The following is a 12,423-nucleotide window of genomic DNA, read 5'->3' on the forward strand; positions in this document are numbered from 1 at the left end:
AAGCCCTCTTAATTTTCTTTTCTGACCTTATCAAGCAAATAGCTGCAAGTTTGTAAACTCTCCTGAGCACAGGCCCAGGGACTCTGTTGTTGCTAGACTTGGAACCCCTGGTGAAACATCTCCCTGACAGCTGTAACCTCAGTTTGACTCAGTATGTCCAGTACAACATGCAAACCAAAATTACTTGGTAGGTCATACTAATAACAATCACTGAGCTGTGAAGTGGCACAGTGATAACTTGAAGCTGTGATAATGGAAGCAGGGAAGAGAAAACTGTTGCTGGTCTACCGATTATGGTCATACTTTGTTTTATTTAACAGCTAAATACTTGCACAGAACGATTTAATACAAGGAGACACAGAACATGCATGTGTGTAGATATCAAATTAGTAGCTGACAAGCTCTATCACATTGTGGCTTTATTTCTTTGGCTGTTCTAAAATTTCCATTTTAATGTCCTTGCAGGTGACTGTTGCACGGTGACAGACAAGAAGCACATTCCCATGTCTGAGAATTTGGAATGGATGTCATCGCACAATGGTTTGAGGCTCCTCTCTAGCCTTGCATTGCAAGGACGTTAAAATATTCCCCCCCAGGAACAGCCTCATTCCCCACCGCAGCAGCAAACAAAGTGCTGTCATTTTGGTGAGTTTTGTTTTGAAGCTTATATACAACAGCTGATGGCAAGCCTGGAGGAAGGCAAATATCTCTGAACTGTCTTTGTTTCCCCAGAACTCCCACATTTCAGCAGAAGAAAAATGGAAACTTCTTTCCCCATCCCCTTTCCAGTCGTGTTTGTGCTCCCTGGGTGCCTGTGAGCCTGTCTGATGTCACCACAGGGGACGTTATAAAAACGGATGCTTCAGAACCATTTTCCTCTGGCAACTTAATTTTAACAGTGTTTGCAACTTCACTGAGCTTAGTAATGGCAATGGGAAAGCCTAATGAATACAACTCTGGGCTGTGCCTTGGACCCATGGATGGGAATATCCTTTCTGCAGTACTGGAGTACAAGGATGGATGGAAAAGTGATACAGAACATTTAAGTATTAACATGTAAGCTTTGATATTTTGTCATGTTTCTCCACCTTGTCCAACTTGGTTGAAAAGCATCAATAGAAAAATCAGCTTCACTGGGTTTATACAATCAACTCTGTCCCTTCTTCTGTCTGACAAAACTGCATCTTGTCACAGCCACACGCTGGCATCCTGTTAATGTATAGAAATGTGCCATCAAGAAAGTCTAATTGCAGTCTAGTCCCAAGAGCAGAATAAAGTATGAAACTGTGAATGTTTTTTTAATAAGCTCCTTTTTTTTCTACAGCTGCCAGGAAGATGCTTATGATGAAAAAATCTGAACTTAGAGCTGCCCTCACTCTGCTGAGGTTGACTTTGCATCCCTAGCCCTGCAGAACCCAAATAGTCCTTACACAGCTCTAACTGCATTTACTCATCCAACCACCCAGCTTGTTCTTGGTGACAACCTTGAGTGTCTGGGGACAGCACAGGGTGAACTCAGGACAAGACACAATTCCAGAGCACTGCCAATTCTGTGCAGGAAATAATTTTTCTGTAACTGAGTACTGATAACAAAGAAAGAAGCCTTGGCCTGGCCAGTACCTTTCCTTCATTTTCAATTTGCCTTCCTAACTAGTTCTTTAATTTTTCTAAATTTTTAAAAACTGAATTACCAAAGGTAAAGGGGTCTAATATGGACACTGTAAAGCAAAGCATCTGAAACTGTCTCAGTTTGGAGCTGAATATGCGCCAACACCAGACAAGTTACAAAGCCAAGGTGAGCACCAAGAACATTGCTTTGCAAATTTCTGTAGCAGGTTATGTGGCACCTACTCATATAAAGGCCTCCAAAAATTTAATTTATTTGTCCTCACAACGTATTACACTTGGGAAAGTGAAGAAATATTTCTCCATTCATTAGTCAGAGAGAGACTGAGAGACCCGACCAACACAGAATATTTGTAGCCACTTACTTCCCATTGAAATGGCATTAAGGGAGAACTAGAACAAGTAACCCGCTTACATAATTTATTTACCTATATTGCTATTACCAATAAGACTCAACAAAAACATATAAGGGAAAAACAATATGAGCATCTGCAGTACGAGGGCTCAGCAGAAATGCATCAGAGTAGGTACCAAACACACTCCTTCATTTGGCATGCCCTGACCCTTCGTGTTTCTTAGTGACTGACTAATATTTATGCAAACCACCACTTCAATTAGAAACCTGGTGGGATTAATTGGATGGAAAAATACTTGCAAAGCAGCACATAAAGGAAAAAAAAATAATCAAAGAGAGCTTTTCTCTCTTTGTCTATTGCCACCAAAATAACGCAGGCAGTTACAGGTTTGGTACAGGGCTGTACCCCCTAAAGTGTTTCAAATAATAACCTTTGCAAGGGATTCACAGCCTTGGAGAGGCAGCAGGGATTCACAAGAGAATAAGATTTGATTTATATGAAGCCTGGCTCACATGCTCATTAAAGCAGCCTGCTCACCAGCAAAATGTCACACGACCACAGCCATCCTCGATACTCAGAAAAACCTCAGTTGCAATTATTTTACCCCCTCAGCCCCACGGGCTGCGTGAAGTTGCATGAAGTGAAGGTGGTGCCTTAATCCTGGAATTCCAGACCATTAGGAGTGTGAGCAAAGAGCCACTTTGCTGCCTACCCTGTGGTTGTGTGGCCACGTGGAAGGATTGTGAGCACAGGTACAGCGAGGGGCTTCTCATCTCAGCTCTGCTTTTTTTTCCCATCCAACTTCTAAAGAATATCCCACAGAGGGTTCTGTTAACATTTGGTGTGTATGTGCATTCAACAGGCTGGTTTATGTTTAAAATGGTGTATGAAGAGGAAAAAGAGAGAGAGCTTCAAGTGACTTCAGGGTAGATTAAAGCCCTTGCTGCAGACTCCATGCCATGGAATTCCTTCTGCTTCCTGACTACATTCCAGTGAGTTCATGTAACACCTCTCCTACAGATCACAAACTTTCCCAGTAGCAGGAAACTCAAGATCACAGACAGAAGACTTCACTTTTCCAAAAAGCAATTACCCACTAAAGGCACCCTAACTCTACCTAACTTTGTCTGGTAGTCCTGTTCTCTCCAGAATCCCACTGCTGGCACACTTAGGGCAGAATTTTGCCCACACTCACCAAGTGTTGCACAGAAAAAAAGGAAGAAATTGCTTGCTGTGCTTTTTAATGTTGCCACTATATTTAGACAAGGGCTTAACAATACTTCAATTGCAAGACAGTTGTGAAGAAACTACTTTCATGAGGCACAAACTCCCTAGCAGTTATTCTTACCTAGAAATTAAATTCTCCATAGGCTCATACCCATGACAATAAAGATGCAATAAGATATTAGAGCTCTGAAATTAAAGTGAACATTTTAAACATATATTTCCTTTTTTTTTTCTTTTTAAGTTTTTCATTTATATCTCCAGCAATCCATCACATAAGCTAAACACTGAGCCATGAAGTATAATATTTACCACTGAGCCCTGCAATACTTTGTGCTCTTATTTACACCCAGGAGGCCTCAGGTCACAATCTGATGAGGAACCAATGCCAATAGCTGTGGGATGGATATACAGAGTCATCAGTTTAGGGACAGGCAGAGCCAAGAAATAATACATGTTGTTAATCACTGTGGCTCATCCTATCTGGGTGACCAAAGACAATCCCCAGCCTGTCAGCAGGGATAATGTCACACAAAGGGGACAGTCCATATGCTCTGGGGTGTAGCTCAAGAAAGTATGTTTAAGCAAGTAAACACAGTGAAGGAGGATCAAATAGAGAACAAAACAGGAGGTTTTGTATTGTTTTCCATTAGAACTCTCTTTACCTGCATCATCTGTCAGTGTAAAACGGTCATTTTTCCATAATACTTTAGACAATTGTCTACATCTCTCAATTTCTCTTTGGGCACGGGGCTTTGCCTGCCCAGAGCGATGCCCACAGATCATGCTTTGTCTCTCATTTTCCAAGTGTAACCCTCTTCGGAAACAACAAATGTGGATCTTTCATCAGTTTTCCTAAGAGTTTAATTCTATTATCTCAGAGAAACTTTCTGACCACCTGCATCTGAGTGAGAAGCAGGAGCTAATCCTCTTGCACATCCCTGAACTTCCCAGTCAGACTCCCATATAATTATATAAAAATCAAAGAGATTTCTTGTAAGAAGTCAAGTCCCTTTCTTCTCCTCGTTGCTAAAACAGTGGGCCAGTTGCTTGAAAAACAAATACTACCTCCCTCCTCTGTTCTTTTTCTTGCCAATGGATCATGTTTTTCACAAATCCTGGCTTCAAATACCACCACACTAAAACACTGCACACACAGTGTGAATAAATCAGGACTTCTTAAAAAAAAAAAAAAAAAAAAAAAAAAGTTTCACACTGGTAAATGGAAAACTCAGCTTCATTCTGCCGCCCTTAAAAATGGTTATTGTGGATGATAGAAATAACTGTTTGTCAATGGAAAAAAATTTTATGGGGTAAAATGTTTCAGCCTAAATTATTCAGCTAATGTTTATTACCTCTGCAAAATGGAATAAAGAGCCATGCGATGCTGCTCCGGCTAAAGCAATTTTGCTGCTGTACCTACAGAACTGGTGTGAAATGTCTCCCTCAAGACAGCACTCAGAACTTTGGATTCTTGGAGAAAGAGCCACTGCAGAGGCACTTGCATAGTAGATTTGAAGAGCTTGATTACACTCTGGTGTACGCTGCTTTTTCACTTTTGGCAGGGAGTTTGGAGCTGCCTGCACGAGCTCGGAATTTTATTTGCACAGCTCTGCTGCTGGTTTTAAACAGCTTCTTGCAGCGCTGGTTCGCTCTTGTTGCCGTTCGGAGGTGTTTTCTGCTTTGATGGACAAGATGCTGGGTATGTGCTTCCTCTTAGCAGCACAATTCACAGATTCCTCAGCCTTCTTGGCATATCAAGCGGGAAATGGCTTATTGTGCACTCTGTGTACGTGCACTAATTTTGGCAACCTTCGCACTCAGCATAAGGAATGTGGGATGCCTTTGGCTATGTGCCCTCCTCAACCCCTAAAAAAAGGCACCTTGTCAGTGGTTAGCAGAGCTGCCAGGGTAGGAAGTTTGCCTCTCGGATTCTGCTGAAATGGCTTCAGTTGGAGCGGGTTTGTGGAGGGGTTTTCTACCTGAGTCCCCTCTCCCACGTGAGCTGGTTCAGCTCCAAGAAGGTCAGGGGAAATCCTGTTCCTCGCACAATCCAGGATTCACCCAGGCTGGCTCTTCGCATTTCTTCTCCTCCTCTGCACTTCCTGCTGCTCCTTTCCCCACTGTGTGACACACAGGTGTCCCCCGCCTGCTGTCACACCGGCTCTCTCTAACCAGCTCAGGACAGCAGCTTTCCCTAGGTGCAGAACTTCCTTTCCCACCTACACGACTACTTTCTGCTTAAACAGCAGATGGAACGGGGCTCTGCGGGGAAGGAGGGCTCCGACACAGCTTTAAAACCCACACAGACAATAATGTTTTCTCTCTGGGCTGCCCACCCCCCCTTCCCCCCAGGAGCTGCCTGGCGCTGCCTCTGTGCTCGCACAGGCACCCTCCTCCCTCTGTCCTCATTAGGAGTGTGTGGGTGCTGCTCTCCAAGCTTCCCTGGGCCCATTCTGGCAGCTCCACATCGTTAGTGATGCCAACAGGTCTCACAGCACCCTTCTGGCTGTCCCTCTGCCGCCACCACCACGCACAGTGGAGCTCAGGGAGAGAACAAAAAAGATGCTGATCAGAACACACGGATACGATGCCTCAAAAGCTCAGATATCCCTGCAGCTCGCACAGCTCCCCTCCAAAGCACCCTCACATGTATATATATGGATTAGTTCTTGGATGGATCAGTCATCTATAGGGTTAAAATGCATTTGACTACCTGATAAAGATGAGGATTTAACATCCCAAGTGTGTGTTAAAGAGATCCACAGGGCTGGACTCATCTGGAAAATCTTTATCTAAGCTGATCTAAACTCAGAAGTGAAAAACCTGCTGTTGGCAAAAGACATCATTTTTTGGGGGAGTGCTAAGTGTCTGTCATCCATCTGTATTTCTTTGTCACCAGGCATTCCTAAAAATCTTAAGCCAAAATGTATTTAATATGCTTCTGTAGACCAGTCATGGGCCATTTGCCACAGTTTTAGAGCACAGCAATGAGCTATAGATCACATTTTCTGATCCATTAGAGGGGATTTAGCTGTTCAGTCATTATGAACTTTGAAGGGGACAGGTATGGTCAAGTACATTCTGCTCTTTCAAACACCCCTGCTCAGCATTACTAATCAAAGTGCTTCAAATCAGAAAATGTTAATATTGGGAACACATATATCACCACAGAACCACTTTCTTTAGTGGCTGATCACATACCGTGACACTGTCACAGTCTATTTAAAAGTGATACCATTTTTGAACCATGACAGAAATCAGAACTTGTACCAAAAATTGTATAATTTTAAAAGTAAAGCCACATCAGTGAAGGCAGTTTTCTGTAGGCTTTCCCATGTGGATGATGCAGCTTTTCCCCATTGTAACCACAAAATCTACATACATACTGACAAGGTGATAGCCTGCAGGATCATAATAAAGATGTTTGAAAACCTGGATGCACTAAATGGGAGATTTTCTACAGTCTCCAACAGCACTAGGATTCACATCATTGTTAGCTTAAATCCTCTCAGGCAAAACAAGTGGGTTTGTCACATCAAAAATATGAGCCAAACTTAATATTTGCTACCTGAAATACTGGATTATTTTTTTTTTCCTAATTTTATAAGGAAGAAAAGATCAGCATCACTGTTGAGGGATTTTTGACATTATAACTGAAGAATCTGAGAGAGCAACTAGTACAGTTTTAAAGTTTATATGTAAAAGAGATGCAAAGCTAATGTTACCTATTTAGGAAAATTTTAGAGTAAAAATTCCACACTCAAAGCCTGAGGTAGACAATCATTTTCTCCAGCTGTGGCAGAGGGTCACTATATTCCTCTTGTTTATTACCTGCTATTTAGCTGAAGAGGTAAATAAATAAGGAAACATGAAAAAATGATGTAACCTACAAAGAACTAATGCTAATTTCTACATTGAAGATCAACCATTTTGCAAAGTGCAGAGTGAAAGGTTAAGGTTGGTCCCTTTTCTGCAGAAATGAAAACCCTGAGATTATAGAGAGTCCAAAGAAGAATCTGAAGCAAAAGTTTGATAAACCACATGGGAAACACCAATAGTAGTTTAGCTCCAAGCCATGTGACACACCAAGTCATTCTCTACGCTCCTCTGACTGCATCGAGCTTTGGAAACTCCACTTCAGGTAAAAAGTTGACTCATTCCTGCAGTGAGAAAGATCAAAGCACTAAACTTAGGAGGTGAGGTTGAAAGATCTGGGGCTGTGCAGACTGGAGAAGAGATGGCTAAAAGAAGGGATAACAGCCTTCAAAGTACATAAAAGGCTGCTGCAAAGGAGAAAGGGAATAAGCAGTTTTTCTGTGCTTATTTTAGGGAGGAGAAATAGTAATGGGCCTCATCTGCAACAGGGGAAAATTAACTTAAACATAAGGAACACTCTGTAAAACTAAACCCTGAAATAGGCTGTGTGGGGAGATGGGGAATCTCTGTCTTTGAAGTTTTTAAGGAATGTGTCAGGCAAACATCTGACACAAATTATACAGGTATATTTTCTGTGGATTATCTACACCACAGGGTGAAGCTGGGAAGCCTGGAAATACTGCACAGACATAGCAGACCACCCCAAGGTCCTGCCAGGCTTAGGGGATCACTTCACCATCACTATGGGCCTGGAAAACAGCCACAGCAATCCAGCCTTGGGAAAGCCTGCTGATGGTGCCCCACGAAGAGGAGGTTGACCAGCAAAAACCTTAATGCTTGCCCAGCCTTGTCTTCTGTGACTTGAGCACTGACATGATCAGTGAAAGAAATACACCCATCCTCAAGTTGGGTCTATCAAATGGAATTGTTGTGGGCAAAGCCAGGAAACAAATTATTCATGGAAGGGTTGCTGGAGACGTGAAAATGGACTGCAGAAGAGCTTGGGAGAAAGCAGTTTCTTTGCTTAATGGGGTTAATGCTCCAAGCTTGTCCCAGTGACAGACATTCTGGTTACATTCCTTCTGGAAAAGATATCACTGAAAACATCTGTAAAGAGTAACCCCCAAGAAAGAGCAAGACCTGTGATGTTAATGTCTACAACACCATTTCTATGATGGTGCTCCCCTCCTCCACCATGCCCTGACTGTGAATTTGAATAATTTATACAAGATGACTTGACAAGGGAACATTAATGGGACAATTTACCACCTGAGAAGTGCATTAACAGGTCATTAATATGTACCCTGCAGTGTTCTGCTCTTAGGACTCACTAGATATTTCATATTTTTAAAAAGATCTTTTTTTTTTTTTTAAAGCAACTAAAAATTTTTACTTCTATTTTTCTCCCTTCCTCTGCAGAACTCTTTAGGTTGTAGGGGAATAAGAATTCATGAAAAGAGAATAAAATAAAAGTGTTAAATAAGAGCAGCAGCTTTCTGTTATTCTATGGACCTGATTCTCCCAGTTGACGAACATACAAAGGAGGAACATGCCAGTTCTGTGACCTCAGCTCTTCTCACAGGAATATGGCACAGTTTCACATAAACTTCAGTTGAGATGTCAATGCCCTTAATTGAGAGGAGACTGACCAGAAGGAAAGTGGAAATCAGTGAAGCTGAGGGTTCTCCCAGTTCCTGGTTATCACATGGAGAACTGAGGATGCTCTGCACTTCAAACAAGTTGGATTACATAGGAAAAAAAGCAACTCAGTGCATGAAATTGTGCCAGGATTAGTCTTTGTGTTGAGGAGAAACTGGACAGACAGGTTTCCACAGCCCTGCTCTCAGTGCAAGTGTTGCTTTTTGAACGCATGAGGCACTGTCGGGTCGTTTGGTGCTGAGAGGAACAAGAAGAATCAAGAGCTGACAAAAAGCCCTTATTGCAACATCAGAGACGACATAATTTTCCTTTTTTTCTTTCTCTCTTGTCTATACAAGTTTGGGGATGAAAAAAATAAGGCTTTAATACCATCGGAGAATTTGCTGTTCTATCAGAAATGTGTCTTTTGCCAAATGAATGCAGATGTTCATGCCAGGACAGGAGTACTTTGTAATTGGAAAATAGCTGAAAATAGAAAAAAGGAAGTGCATTCCTACCATGCCTCAAACTGCCTGTAATCCTTGAAACATAATCAATTGTATTCAGCTACACTGAAGTCTGTTGCTTGATTACTTCTCAGCCTGACAGCAATAGCTGGGAATTTCTATAAAGGGAGCAAGAGCATTTTTAAAGACAATTAGCCCACTTTGATGTGCACTGAGAATTTTTGGAAGGGGACAGTACCTGTCTAGTTTTCATGCATTCACTGAGCCTGAGAACAAAGAGCAGTAAAAGATACCAAAAACTTTTAAAGTACCCTGTGAGTGCTCTCCTCCAGAAAGTGCACTTGACACCAAGATCTGCTCAGCAAAAGAGGTGCACCGAGACTGGAAATCAGACAATATTATCCCCCTTGGGATTCTTTCTTTGTGATCACTGGTGAGCTTTATTTCTTATAAATAAACGGAAATGTTGTAAATCACAGGTAAAGACTCTGAAAGTCAGATTTTTCAGCTCCTGAAAACAGCGCAATGGATCCTGATCACCACAGCAAAAGGCTGGTGTGCATGAAAGGAGGTTCTGAAGCATTAGGTCATAAAGCAAACCAAGGACAGGAAGAGTGATGTAACTTGAATTTCAACAAGTTTCAATTTCACCTCTTATTTGCAGCAGCTTGAGGCCCAGAAAGCACCTCCTTGCTGCCAGCAGTAACAAACTGAGCACTGTGAGAACAATGTGAGGTCAAAGAACAGGGCAAGTGCTTATGACATATTCACATATCACCAGGATGGATGAAAAAAATGGGTCAGGTTCTTGCTTTCCAAGAATTTTTGTGGCTCTGTGTTCAGGTACTTCCGGACAGAGGGAGCCAGACTCTCATGAAAATTGAAGTAAGGTCTTCTTAAGATCTTATCTAAATTTAATAACCCAAATGAAACATGCTTCTCCATCCCACTCCATCTGTAAGGCATTATTATTGAGTTTGCAGTGAATAACTGTTTATTAGTTTCTTAATTTTCAGCCACAGCACGGTCTATTTTAACACAGCAACCTTCCAACGAGTCTGGGCTGCAGAGTATGTGATTGTCTTTAAAAATAAAAAGCAAACTAGTAATACAATCAGAGGAGCAAGCCAGCCTGCAGGCTATGGACTTCCAAGAGAAAATGTTGATTGAACTGACCATGCTTGGAACAGCCTTTAGTTCGAGCTGAAGCAAATGGATGTGGCAATAATCCCATGTTACCTATTGAATGATAATTTCAGAGGCATTCTTTGCAGAGTGTTTGAAAGGACAAAATTTAAATTCTAATTTCCAGAGAAAGAAAAGGCATTTATAGCAATTGCCTTTGTGTAATTGCTAGAGTACAAACTGTATGCAGGGGCACAGGACAATGCATCTCATAAGGAGTCAAAGATAAATGCCTTAATCTGAGATCTACAACTCTAATTATATACATCTCTCTATCCTAAAGGGGTTTATTTTGCTATAGCTGCTTTTAGAGCCATTAATAAAATGTTGCATTATATCTCTGTTAGTGTGGGGGCATGTGCATATAATGCCTAAAGCCTATTTTTGTATTGAATGAGCCCTAAAATGGAATTCAAAATCAGTTTGTTTCTATTACAGTGCTCTGTTCATTACAGGTTATTATTTTTAAAAAATATCGATAATCACATTTATGCATTGAAATGGTGTATAAGAAAGGAACAGGATTCATATTAAAAAGGTGAATTGGGAAATATTTACAGAGGAGCAAGCAAAGAATGAATCTGGCTACAAATGCATTATCCCCTTAGCAACACAAATCTCAGCCTAAGCTTTCTCCTCCAGCTCAAGTTCTGCCAGCTACAAAAACAAGATTTCCTCTGCTCCCACACTGCAATTGGAACTCTGACTTCTCCATCCTGGTGGAAATGTGTAAAGGTTGACTTGCAAGGATGGGAAATTACAGTTCAGCTGAGAGGCACAGATCATCATTCCAGGAGGATCCACACTACCAAACACATCTGTTGATGTAAGAAATTATGGGAAAATATTCTCGCTACTCTGAAGTCGGAGTAGCCAAGGAATGGCTCAGAGGCATTCAGAGAAGTGCCAATCAACTGTGCAAAGTTTGGTATTAAAGTGATATCCTCTGCTTCTGCTGACAAAGGCCACAAAATGCACAGAATCGGGTTCTGCCTCTATAAAGTGCTCCCTCCATCAAAGCTGCTACGGTTGTATCCAAGTGAAACTCCTGGATATGTGATTCTTTTGACAAGTTTTTTTAACAGTATAGCAGTATAAGAGAAAGCATATACATTTTCTACTCATGTTATTTCTTACTTGCTGGGTAGATGCATTTCCTATGGAAAAAAAAGGGTTGTATATCTTCAGAACAAAAAAGAAAAAAAGGCAAATAGAGGCTAAAAGCAGAAGAAGAACACACAAACTGGACCTGAAGTCATTTACTCAACAAGTTTTCACTACAAATCAGGGATGCAGGGTGAGTTACAAACAAGGTTGATTCTACCAAAGATGTTCTGGCTACTTAAGAGATCAATTGTCCATAAGATGTCTTTGATCAAGAAATCCAAAAGCACAGACCAGCTGCACAACCTCAAAATAAACAACATTTACCGCAGATAACCCCGGGGCTCTCAGAATAGGTTATAAGCATCAAGCCAGAAGAGAATTACCAAGAACAACAATCAACATAGATTCTTTGTTCTGTTAATCCTCATGGTCTAACTTTGAGTTCCCCAAGCTGCTTGGCCCTTCAAAGTAGAAGAGGTAATTGAATTTCAATCGTGTCATGGTCTGATTCAAAATAACCCATAATGGCACCCATTCCATTATTGCACAGTGGCTGATTTTTATTCTGGGTGTAGTGTCTGTTCTTTGCTGTAGGAATTTCCATATGCTCCTTGCCCTGAATTTCAAAGAATAATTTTGTCTAATGAAGCTGAATATTGAGATTTCCCCCCTATGACTTATGGGTGCAATTTGGAAGGGGGGGGGGGGGGGGCAAAAAGTAACATGTAAATGAAAAGCACGTACAACACTGTGTGATGACAAACAGCCCTTGCAATTTGCTTAGCTAGAGCTTGTCCTTCATTCCCAGAGGCACCAGTCACTTTTATCATGAGATGACAGCTGAGTCTTACTCTCAAGATTGTGCAGATTCCTCACCTGACTCGCTCACCACTGTGTATTTCAGGTCAGAGAGCAACACAAGCTGGGCTCTATTTTTCTTC

The 12,423-nt window shown here is 41.5% G+C and overlaps 1 long non-coding RNA gene across 2 annotated transcripts in view; it reads right to left on the bottom strand.

Annotated features, from left to right (window-relative positions):
- Window positions 1-3,470: 3,470 nt before the first annotated feature.
- The window catches only part of LOC114062793, a 43,874-nt gene continuing 34,921 nt past the window's right edge, over window positions 3,471-12,423 (bottom strand). For both annotated transcript variants that reach the window (XR_003572453.1, XR_003572454.1), the window contains exon 3: window positions 3,471-3,601. This is a non-coding gene — a long non-coding RNA (uncharacterized LOC114062793). The remainder of the gene's footprint in view (window positions 3,602-12,423) is intronic.

Source organism: Empidonax traillii, unplaced genomic scaffold (genome assembly GCF_003031625.1).
Source record: "Empidonax traillii isolate 1590-97213 ecotype Southwest subspecies unplaced genomic scaffold, ASM303162v1 scaffold435:size587000, whole genome shotgun sequence".
NCBI lineage: Eukaryota > Metazoa > Chordata > Aves > Passeriformes > Tyrannidae > Empidonax > Empidonax traillii.